We start from the raw sequence: 10807 nt of genomic DNA on the forward strand, positions 1-10807 counted from the left end.
TACCATCTCAAAGCTAACATTGGTTTGCATGTTGCGTCTGTTTGCTCCGCGATGGACTCGCGACCTGTCCAGGGTGTGACCCCGCCATTTGCCCCATGTAAAATGGTAAATGCTCTGTATTTATATAGCGCTTTTCTGGTCTTGGTGACCACTCAAAGCACCCCATTCTATGTCAGCTGGGATTGGATTAGGCACCCAATGCACTCACATTGGAGACATTGTGACTCTGCTGTGCTACTAAGTGTAAAATAAGGCCTGTAGTCCATATAAGTCCGATAACAAAAGCATTTCCCCTGCTTTTCTTTGAGGGCATGTTGAATCTCCGGCAAAATCATGTCACGTCTGCTTACGCAAAGAAGCCAGTGGAGACTACCCATGACGTATTATGTTCTTGAAGGGGGTGTCCTATTTCGTGGGGATAGATTTCAACCACTATCGGCTCCAGGTGCAAACGGCTAGGGGTAGAAATGAGAAATGGGATGGAGGGGTGGGAGAGAGAGAGAGCGGGAGAGAGAGAGAGAGAGTTTTTGAAGCTGTGGAAAACCGAACTAGATTTCAAAAGGAGACAGGAGGCAGGGAGCCAGGCGGTACCTCTGCTCCACTTGACTGCGGTCCAAAATGACAGCTGACTGCTGCTGCGCAGACATCATGGATGAGCAGATGTGTCGGCAGCTTTCCAAGTGCAGCAACACTTCACATCCCTCCATCCTATTCTTTCTTCTTCTTCCCTCTCGCTGCTTGTGTCTTATTCTCACTCATCCTCTCAGTTTCCTCCTGACACACCATTTATCTGTTTGAATCTCTTTGACCTCTTTATCTGGGGAAAACTGGGAGAGAACTAGACAACATCCTTGTCGGTACCAAATTCTCCCAGCATGCACCTGTGGTAAGGCGGTTATTCACCTCTCCCAGCTGAGGCACAGCTGACTATACTCTGGCCCACTATCTCTAACTCCAGATAATCAAATTTCATTTACATCATCTGCTAATTCGCTGCTGATATAATCCCTCAGTACTTTAACTAACATTTTGTTTTCTCTGCCAGCGTCGGTGTCTGCCATCGCCTCCTGAACAGTCTTTATTCCGATCACTCAGTGTTTATGGTCTCCTCTGGTCTAGGAGATAGTAATCTCCACTCAGCAGCAGGGAAATAAAGGCAGGGATCCTCAGTGGGATGAGTTTATCAGATGTGTAGGTCAACTAGGCCAGTTAATAACACTGTTATCTTGGAGGCAAGGAGGAGAGGGAGGCAGGGAGGGAGGGAGGGAGGGGAATGAAGATGCAGGGAGGGAGGGAGTGAAAGGTGCAAAGAGAAACTAAAAGTAAATAAAAGAAGATAAAGAAAGGTTGAGAGGTAGAGTGGTACAATAGAGGCACGAAGAGGGAATTAGTGCGGGGTTCAAAAGGAGATGGGAGAGGGAGAGAGAGAGAGTCCTGCTGGGTCTCGTCTGGCAGTCTGAGGGCAGTGTTTGTTTGTGTATATCCGTTCGTGTGGATGTGTTTCTTTGTGTGCATTATGCAAAAGGCAAAAGTCTGCCACATTCAATATTACTGTCAGTGTGGGCTTGGAATACCAAAACAACCTGTCTGCGGGTATACAGATGCTCCTGCGCCTCACCACACCTTCCTCCTCCTCCTCCTCCTCCACCTCCGCGTGCTTCTCCTCACTTCTCACACATATGGTCCACTTCTCCGTGCACTGCTCCTCTGACAAAACTGATATTTGTTTCTAATGGCGTGTGTGTGTGTGTGCGTGTGTGTGTAAGTTTGAGCAAAACATTTGTTTCGGGAGAGCACTGATGTGTGCTAATAGATAAATCATGCCACCGCTGCATTCTCAGGCAACTTGCACAGATGCCGGCTGTGTAACGGAGACAATTTACACATTTTGATCCCAGACAGTGATGGTGACTGGAGGCAAACTACTGTCTGCAGCTGAAGGCACAACTTTGCAGAGTTAAAAAAAAAAAAGTAGGGTTTGCAATCTCTTGAGTAAAAACTGGGAGGAAAACAGTCAAATGTGTTTTGGGCCTTTTTTTTTTTTCAGCTGTGGATTTGAGTGGAGTGAGGGGGGGGGGGTGGATTCTGTGGATTTGTCTTTTCTGCGAACTCTCTCGCACATTTAGACGAACCTCATAAGATATGCTTGTAGTGTTGGGAAGAAGGCATGCTCTGCAGAACAAATGGTGTTAATTTGCCGCGCCTCTCTGAAGCTGCACATTAGAGAGAAGCCTTCAGGGAGGGAGGGAGGGAGGAGACGCGAGGTTGAGGGGGTGGCTGGGGGTGGTGGAGAGGATGAAGGGAGGAGGAGGAGGAGGAGGCAGCAGCTGTGCTGGAATTAATGTCTGCATGCCAAATTAGAAACACCATGCATCTCCGTCAGAGAGTCACAGTAAAAAAAAAAAGAAAGAAATGAGGGAAGGCATGGAGGGAGGGAGAAAGAGACTAGATAGATAGATAGATAGATAGATAGATAGCATCTTTCATTAATTATCTCTCCAAGATGTGACATTGTGCATAAATACCCATCATGCAACAGTCCCGTCTACATGTATGTGTTGTGCAGGTATGTGTGTCGCTTACCTCGGCGCATATATACAGTATTCACACTGACAGTGTCGTTGATGGAGTATACCCTCACCGCAGCAGTGCAGAGCCGGTGGGGGCCACTGGTCCCAGTGGTGCCCCCTAGGGACAAGGCATGCATAGCATTATCAGGCAGGGGGATCAATAATGAGAGTACAGGCTCTCTCTAATGATAGCTGCAGGCCACAGGGCCAGGGGCCTCAGGGCACTGAGATGGCAGGACGGCCCTCATGAATACAGCATAAGACTGGAGGAAACTGTGTGTGTGTGTGTGCGTGCAGGTTCAAGTGTGAGTCACCGCGTGCGGGCCAGTATGGGTGAGAAGTATGTCAGGTGAAGGACACAGAGAGCAGATGGCCGGTTGGAGCTGTACGAACACCTCCGATGCGTCACCTCTGCAGCACGTTTTCCATTTATTTCACGCTTCGCAAAGTTCAGTCATTCTACACATTTTCCTATATTGGCTGTGCAGTGTATGCACAGATGTATGGTGATTTTGCAGGTGTATGGTCTGTTAGCATCACTGTGGTCTTTTTTTTTTTTTATACTGATTACTGACAGACATGAGCAGCAGCAGGTCACGGAGCAAAGCGACCGCAGAGCGACAACAAGAACAACAACAACATGCTCATTAGCTCGTTTCTGTTTTTTGTTTTTTTTTGTTGCTTTCTCTACTGAGCTAAATTAACCATCCCATTCCTCTTCTTTGTGTGTCCTCTGTAGAAACAAAGCCATGTGCCCCCCCCCCGAGCACGCCCCCCCGTCCTCCTCCACATCACCCCTCTCTCCCTCCCCACCCATCCTGTCATCGCAAAGCGTGCGTCTCCTGTCTGACCGTGCTCCCCTCCTTCTCCTTACACCTCCATGTGCAGCCTCGCCACCTCACACCCCCTCCCCCTTACCTTACCCCCCCAGCCCCCTTCCTCCCAAAGTGCACACCCACTCTCTCTATCTCTCTCCTGCTCTCTCCCACCCTGCCTTCCACTCACCCCCCGGGAGGTGACATCTGCCGGGATGCGCTCGGCTGGTTCCAGATGCACCACCGCCTCTTCCACCACCGCCGCCGCCGCCACCCGAGTGAGCGAACGACACCCCGGCACTCATTTCAATTCCATCACCCTCTTCCAATCATCTTGCCTCTCCCCAGTGCAACATTAACGAGCCTCTTTCATTTGAATACATAATTAGCCGCCCGAGCACTCTGCTTCGCTAATTTTGAGACAAAAGGATGGGGGAGACGGGGAGAGGTGGAAGGCAAAAAAAAAAAGGGTGGGGGTGGCACGTGGGACGGAGAGAGGATGAGGCAAATAATGACAACAATAAAAGAGGAAGAGAAAACATTTGCATTTTGATTTGGAAGTGTTTTTCTTTGTCTTTGTCTCCTTTCTCTCTCCCTTTATCATATATGTGTTGGGGCCTTTTCAACCCACTCTGTTCTGTTTACTGTGTGTGCCAACATATTTAAATGTGGGTTTAAGTGTGTGTGTGTCTAAAATGACAATGCATGCATGTGTCTGAATCCATCACCAGCCCTCAGGGCACATTGTGCTCCCAAGCCAAAATAAACCCCACTTACTCCCGCACAATAAATCATTCTTCTCAATGAGCTGAAGCCAGCTGAGACACTCTTTAGTGCATTACAATATCATCTACATTCAATAAGCATTGCTCCTTTTTGCCCTCGCTGTGGGCTGAATCCGGTTTGCGCGGAAAATAAAAAGGCCTTGAGGCTTCTCTGATGGACTGACGACACGAAAAATGAACACGCGCCGTCCCGGTTTCCCGTAATGAACTGGTGCTGTATCATTACTTCTATTGTATGTTTGCGTGAGTGTGTACAATAAAAAAAACATGGAGAGGGGAGAGGTGAGACAGTGAGAGAAAGAGCAAGAATATGCAGCAGAATTTAAAAGAGGCAGCTGTTTGACTACGGGTACTTACGTAGCCTGGGAAAGTGATGTCGTCTCTTTTTCCTTCTTGGTGGTGTGCCAGGCCTGGCCTCCTGTCAGCCATCGGGGGAGCCAAATGACAGCTTTGATCCTATTAGGATCAGCGCCAAATCAACACTTTGCTCATTAAGGGCTGGCGCATGCCAGCTAACAGCGGCGCCCGCCCTCCTCGTCTCCCACCGCAGTCGACCCTCGGTGCCAACCAGCCGTGCCCTGCGAGCGCCAGCCTCACCTGTCGTCGCGGAAACACACACTTTTGCTGAGTCAGCAGCGGCTCGTCAGTCTAGAATCCCTCCAATCTGACCACGACTGTCTGTTAATTAAAACGGAAGATAGTTATAGTCAAATACTGAACTTATGTGAGTAATAAAACACAGTAATAGTATTTAAATACCTTGATAGGTCTTTGGTTGGCCTGGTTTGCTTTTCCCGTTAAGTTTAATATGTTGTTTTTAATCTATAATGTATTTTTTTTGTGTCAATTCTACATTCATTTAGTGATTTTACATTTCAACATTAAGAATTACAAGCTTTGTTTTCTTTAAAGATGAAAATGCAATTAATTGGGATTAATAACGACTTGAAAAACGTGTCAATTCATGTGTAAATATTCACTCTTGTGATGCCAGTGTCAAGATAAGACCTGGCTTGTCTGTTATAGATAATTATGGTTTCTCTCTGTGTGCGTGCGACAAACACGAGTAATAACACGCGAAGCTGAGGAAATCTCCCAAAAACGCTCGTGGGAGAAACATTAGACCACAAAAGTGATTTTGGGTCATATTCATTTAACCGTCATGCTTAAATAATATGGAAATGGCAATAAAAAGTTGCTTTTTTTTGGTCTAATTTTGGTTTAGATGCACCAAAATGACATTATTTTTGACAATAACTGAACTTTGACTCGCATACCAGTGAACGCCAACCCCCCTCCATCTCTGATGGAACGCTCCAGGTGACTGTGTCATTTTATTGCCATGTTATTGACTATTGACAGGCTGAGGGTCTGGGGGGCAAGGAGGTCAGAGAGCAGGGTTCAGGTTGAGCTAACGCACTCATGGGACACACACACACACACACACACACACACACACACACACACACACGGAGGAGACGTGAACTCATTCCATCTTATTTACTGCTCGACCCCAATCTCTGTCTCTGACCTCTGACCTCTACCTGGGGAATATACTTATGGATCCTCACAGCTCCACTGACTTATTGAGCTGTAAACACTCTCCTCACTTCCCACCTCACACACCCACGTGTGTGTCACACACACACACACACACACACACACACACACACACACACACACACACACACACACACACACACAGACACTTATTTTGGTATCTTCGTGAGGACACCTCATAGAGAGAATGCATTCCCGAGCCCCTGACCCTAAAACCAGGTCTTAACTAACTCTAAAGTTAGTCAAAATGTCCTCATAAAGATAGGTTTGTGCATTTTTTGGACCTCACAAAGATATTAAAGTACATGACATTACTTATTGTGACATTTTATAATGTATTTCTTATTCTTTTGATTTTTATTGGATATAGCAAGCATCACATTGGGGTTTTCATTTAAATATAATGTAACAAATGCACACAATTTGTACTTGGACACTGTATAGTGTTAGTTTCTGCTCTGGAGTTGTACTGCGTTTGTTTATAATTTTAATTTAAAGATCGCACATCTCGCAGTGAAGGGGTTAAGTCCATTTCCAGCGCGTTGTCTGCTCCGCATCGGTGTACATTATGTACTCCTCATTTGCATACTGCAGCGCGAGCTCAATTAAAATGAACTTTTAATTTCTTACAAGTAAATTAGTTTTGCATGTGATGCGTGCAAATGTCGGGATAATGGCCGCTTTTTAATGAGCTCACAAGCTGAGTACACCCGATCGACTCGTGGGGTAGGGGAGAATGACGGAAAGGGACACAGTAGCACCCCGAGCACCTCACCTCGCCGTCACCACCCTTTCCCCCAAAATGTCATACCTCCCTTTCGCGACCACTGACTTAAACTCGGTTTAAGATGCAGTATTTTTTGTTTTCCAAAGCCTACAGTCTTACAAACTTTCTTTCATCTCACCACTTCTCTCTCTTACTCTCGCCTCCTTCTCTTACCACTGTCTGCTCCTCACACAGCTCCCCCCCCCCTCAATTCACCCTCCCCTCCTGCTGCTCTCCTCTGGGGTGCAGAGGTGGTCTTTGTGTGCTGAGTGCTGCTGATGTCAGGGCTGCCGAACAGGTGCACAGGCAGAAAGGGCCCCGTTGTTGTGGCATGCTGGTCGGGTAAACAAACGCACCAGAGGTCCATGCCACGTCGTCTGACACACACACACACACACGCAGGTTTCCACAGCTATTCTTCTTAGGACACTGCATTGAATTCATGCCTAACCCTAATCTTAGCCAAACCACAAACCCATCTTATTCCTTTAATCAGAGCCTCAGAAATGAGGGTTCTGTCTCATTAGGTCCAAGTTTGAGGACTGCTGGTCCTGAAATAGTCACAATTCATAGACTTAATGCATTACCCTAGCATCAACCATCACAAGTAATGAAGTGTCGAACCCTAACTCTAAATCTAACTCCGACATAAACCTGATGTCAAAACCCTAAAACCAGGTTTTAACCCACATTCAAGTGAGGACAGAAAGTGAGGACAGGGTTTTTGGTCCTCTCAGTTATGTGTATCTCACATGGCTGAGGGGACACACACGCACACACGCAGACACACCTGTAGCCACACACACACACACACGCCATTAGAGCAGAAAGTGTGTCACCACAGTGTGACCCTCACTGTGTTGCAGGTGCTCTCTGTATGAACCGCTGCAGGCCAAGAAGTCACTGAGGGATTATCATGGAGATACTGGCCTCACCACACACACACACACACACACACGTGCAAACTTTCAGAAAGGGTTTCACTCTCGACTCTCTCTTTCATTCATTTTTCTATTTCCACCTTCCCTTTGTTCCCCTCACTTCCCCCTCTGCATCTGTTCTTCACCAATTTTCTCTTTGTCTCACCAACATCCCGTCTCCGTGCAGGCCGCCCTCTGGCTCTCCCTCGCACCATCCTTCCCTCTATCTCTCCTCACCATCTCTCTATATTCATCCCTCCCAGCTCTTCTCCATCTTTCGATTCTGCCCTTGCTCTCTCTCTCTCTCTCTCTCTCTTTTTCTCCCTCCTCCCTCTTCCACCGTGCTGCACAGCTGTGCAGAGGCAGATTAGTGTGTTAGTACCTGTGAGGCAGAGGCGCGACAAGCTGCATGCTAAAACCCAATCAGCTAATGTTGATAAAGGAGGTGGGGTACGGACATCTGTTCACACAAAACACCACAAACTCATTTGAATCACAAGATGAAATGACACACATCTGCTGAATTGGAAAAATATCCTTTTTGCCTTCCTTGTTTTAATTTGGGTGGAGGTGGGTATACTCCAGATGCCGGGGTGATGAGCTGAGTGACAGACCTTCAGGAAAGCGGAGGTTTATTTGCGTCAGTGTTTTCATTTCATTGGGCTTTTTGATAATGTCCTCTAAATGTTTAAATACAGAAATACTCAATACGCGATAGTAGTAGGAGGATTTTCCATATTTAAATGTCTTTTTCTTGTGTAAAATGTGCTGTTATGTGGGGAAAAAACCTGCTGAAGTGGTGTTCAAATATGAGAAGACGAAAAAAGAAGAGGCAGAAGCAGACAAATGGGGTTTTGAACTCTTGTCCCTTGCACCTTACTCACTCAACATGGCTCCATATGACTTCTATCTGTTTCCTAAACTGAAATCCCACTTGCTGTTCAAAGGAATCTGGCTCAATATGTCACCTTCTGCAAAGGGATGGTGAAGCTTGGACATTTGTGGTGCTTTTGATGCTGAGGTTGAACAAAAACAATCTTCCTCCTGTGCCATTTTCTCAGATTGGGTGGGAATGTGTTGAAGTAGGTATGTTTCTACGGAGCCCCGGACATGACATGGTAAAAAAAAATAAAAAATAATAATTGTGCGCACGAAATTCTAATTAAAGGTGACATCGAATGCTTGTATCCCACATATATGTTGGTTATGGAGGTCTACTTACATATATTAACTTGTTTTCATGGTTAAAAACCTCCTAGTCGCTGCAAACGAGCCGATTAAAATATCTCCTCTCGTCAGCCGCGCTGTTTCAGACCAAAATCACACCCCCAGAACGTGGACTGTGTTGTGACTGGCCAGCCAACGAGAGCTTTCCCACCGTCCTATGATTGGCCAGATACCGGGAAGTGACGTAATTGGTAGGCCAGCTCTCAGATACACAGCTCCCCCTCTGGCACGGTGGATGCTCTGCATCTCAGCAGCTACAACGAGAGTAGTTCTTCTTCTTCTGCGGTTGAATGTATGCAACCAGATGTGCCCCGGACTAGTGCCCGCACCAGGAGGCGCTACGGTGGTGAAGGAGTGGTGATGTTTTCTGATGACATCATCAACATACGGAAGTGCCGATCCGCTTGGCAGAGCCCAGGAAAACAATACACCCCTATTTTCTCAGCAGTGGCTGAACTGTTTGTTCTGAAACTTCAGGGTTTCATAAACGAGGTAATGACGCAGCTACACACACAAACGCAGCGTTAATTGGAGCTTCCGGTCTATGTCCCCTTTAATACTGTCATCGTTCCTGGACAGGTAAGCAAATCGAGCGCACCTCCTCTAAGGTCAAAGGTAGAGGCAGTAGAGTGGCTATAGCTAGCTAAAGATTTGCTTACCCAGGTGTCCAGGAATGATAATATTATTGATTAGTATTTTGTACGCACATTATACCTATTCCGTGGGCACAATTAATTTAATTTTTTTACCATGTCATGTCCGGGGCTCTGTATGTTTCTAACTTGTTTCTCTTTCTTTCTCAATCTCATGATCCACCACCAATCAGACCAATGATCCGGATGACATATGCGTGGTTATATTAACTAGACTTTTACCCGGGAAGAGTCGCTTAAAATGGAAGAGCGAAATCGAAAGACAGCTGCTCCATGTTGGATGTATACAAAAGCTGCTAAACGTCACATTGTTAGCCTGCCAGGAGTTCTTGTTTCGTCCCTTTTTTGGGGAGATTATGTAGTTGACCAACAAGTCATCCTTGGTAGATGTGACAGAGTGAAATCAAATGACTTCAAATCCCTTTAACGCTTGGTGTTGGGGGTTCCTGACGCTTGGTGCAGGAGGGGGCAAACAGAAGTTAGCAAATCAGTGTCTTTCATGGATAATAAAGAATTGCTAAAGCAATAGTGATGTAGTGTAGACCATTGTTAGGCGTACTCTACCAGTAAAAACACCCTAAAACACTATTACACCCTTGTCTGAGAGCTTTGTTAAAGCTAAATGCTAAATGCTAAATGCACAAATGTGATTGTATTGGCTAGCTTGCGTCTGTTGGGGCTGCTTTAAGAGATTAACATCTTTCAAGTTCTGCCTCAGCAAAAGTAACGGATCCACATTGCACTTCACATAATATTAAGTCTGTTATTATACACCTGTGTTTGCCCAGGTCAAAATAAGAAAGGAGAAAACGACTTTATTACCGGCAAAAGATCAGAGTGTAACTTTTGGAAGAGCTCGCATCTTCCAAAAGTGAGTTAGCTCAACAACATTAATTACACAATAACTGCAGAGAAAATGTGATTTTGCCTAAACTACACGGTTTATTCTAAAGGTTTATACAAATATACTCATGGTAAGCGTAATTAGAGACGGACATTTCCAACGATTATTCAAATTAATGTATGTTTTTTTATGATTCTCGTGAATAGTCACATTAACTGATTGACTTTTTATAATCAAACAAATAATGGACTCATTGAATATTCATGGCCAGATCTACATGCTCCTAAACGTTACACGCTGGACCTTTAAAATTTATGACCGCGTGTTCGTCTCTGTCCCCGATCGTGATGTAATATTCAACGTGACTAAAGTGTGTCAGTTAGGATCGTTCTGCGACTGTTTTCCCGTCACAAGGAGATCAACAGTTGCTCTAACAGTTGTGAGTGATGCCGTTAATATTATATTTATCTACACAGGTTGATGTTGTTTGATGTGTGCAATGAGTCGGACCTGCTCAACAAGGCAGCGTCTACGAGTCGGTGGGTGTTTGCCATTGTAGCAGATGTTAGCGAAACATGTGTCGATGTGCAGATGTTTTTGTTTTTTTTAATATTTCAAAGACATTTGGTCTTTAAATATATCTATATTAAGACTGAGTAGAACTTGA

Source organism: Solea solea, chromosome 5 (genome assembly GCF_958295425.1).
Source record: "Solea solea chromosome 5, fSolSol10.1, whole genome shotgun sequence".
Lineage (NCBI taxonomy): Eukaryota > Metazoa > Chordata > Actinopteri > Pleuronectiformes > Soleidae > Solea > Solea solea.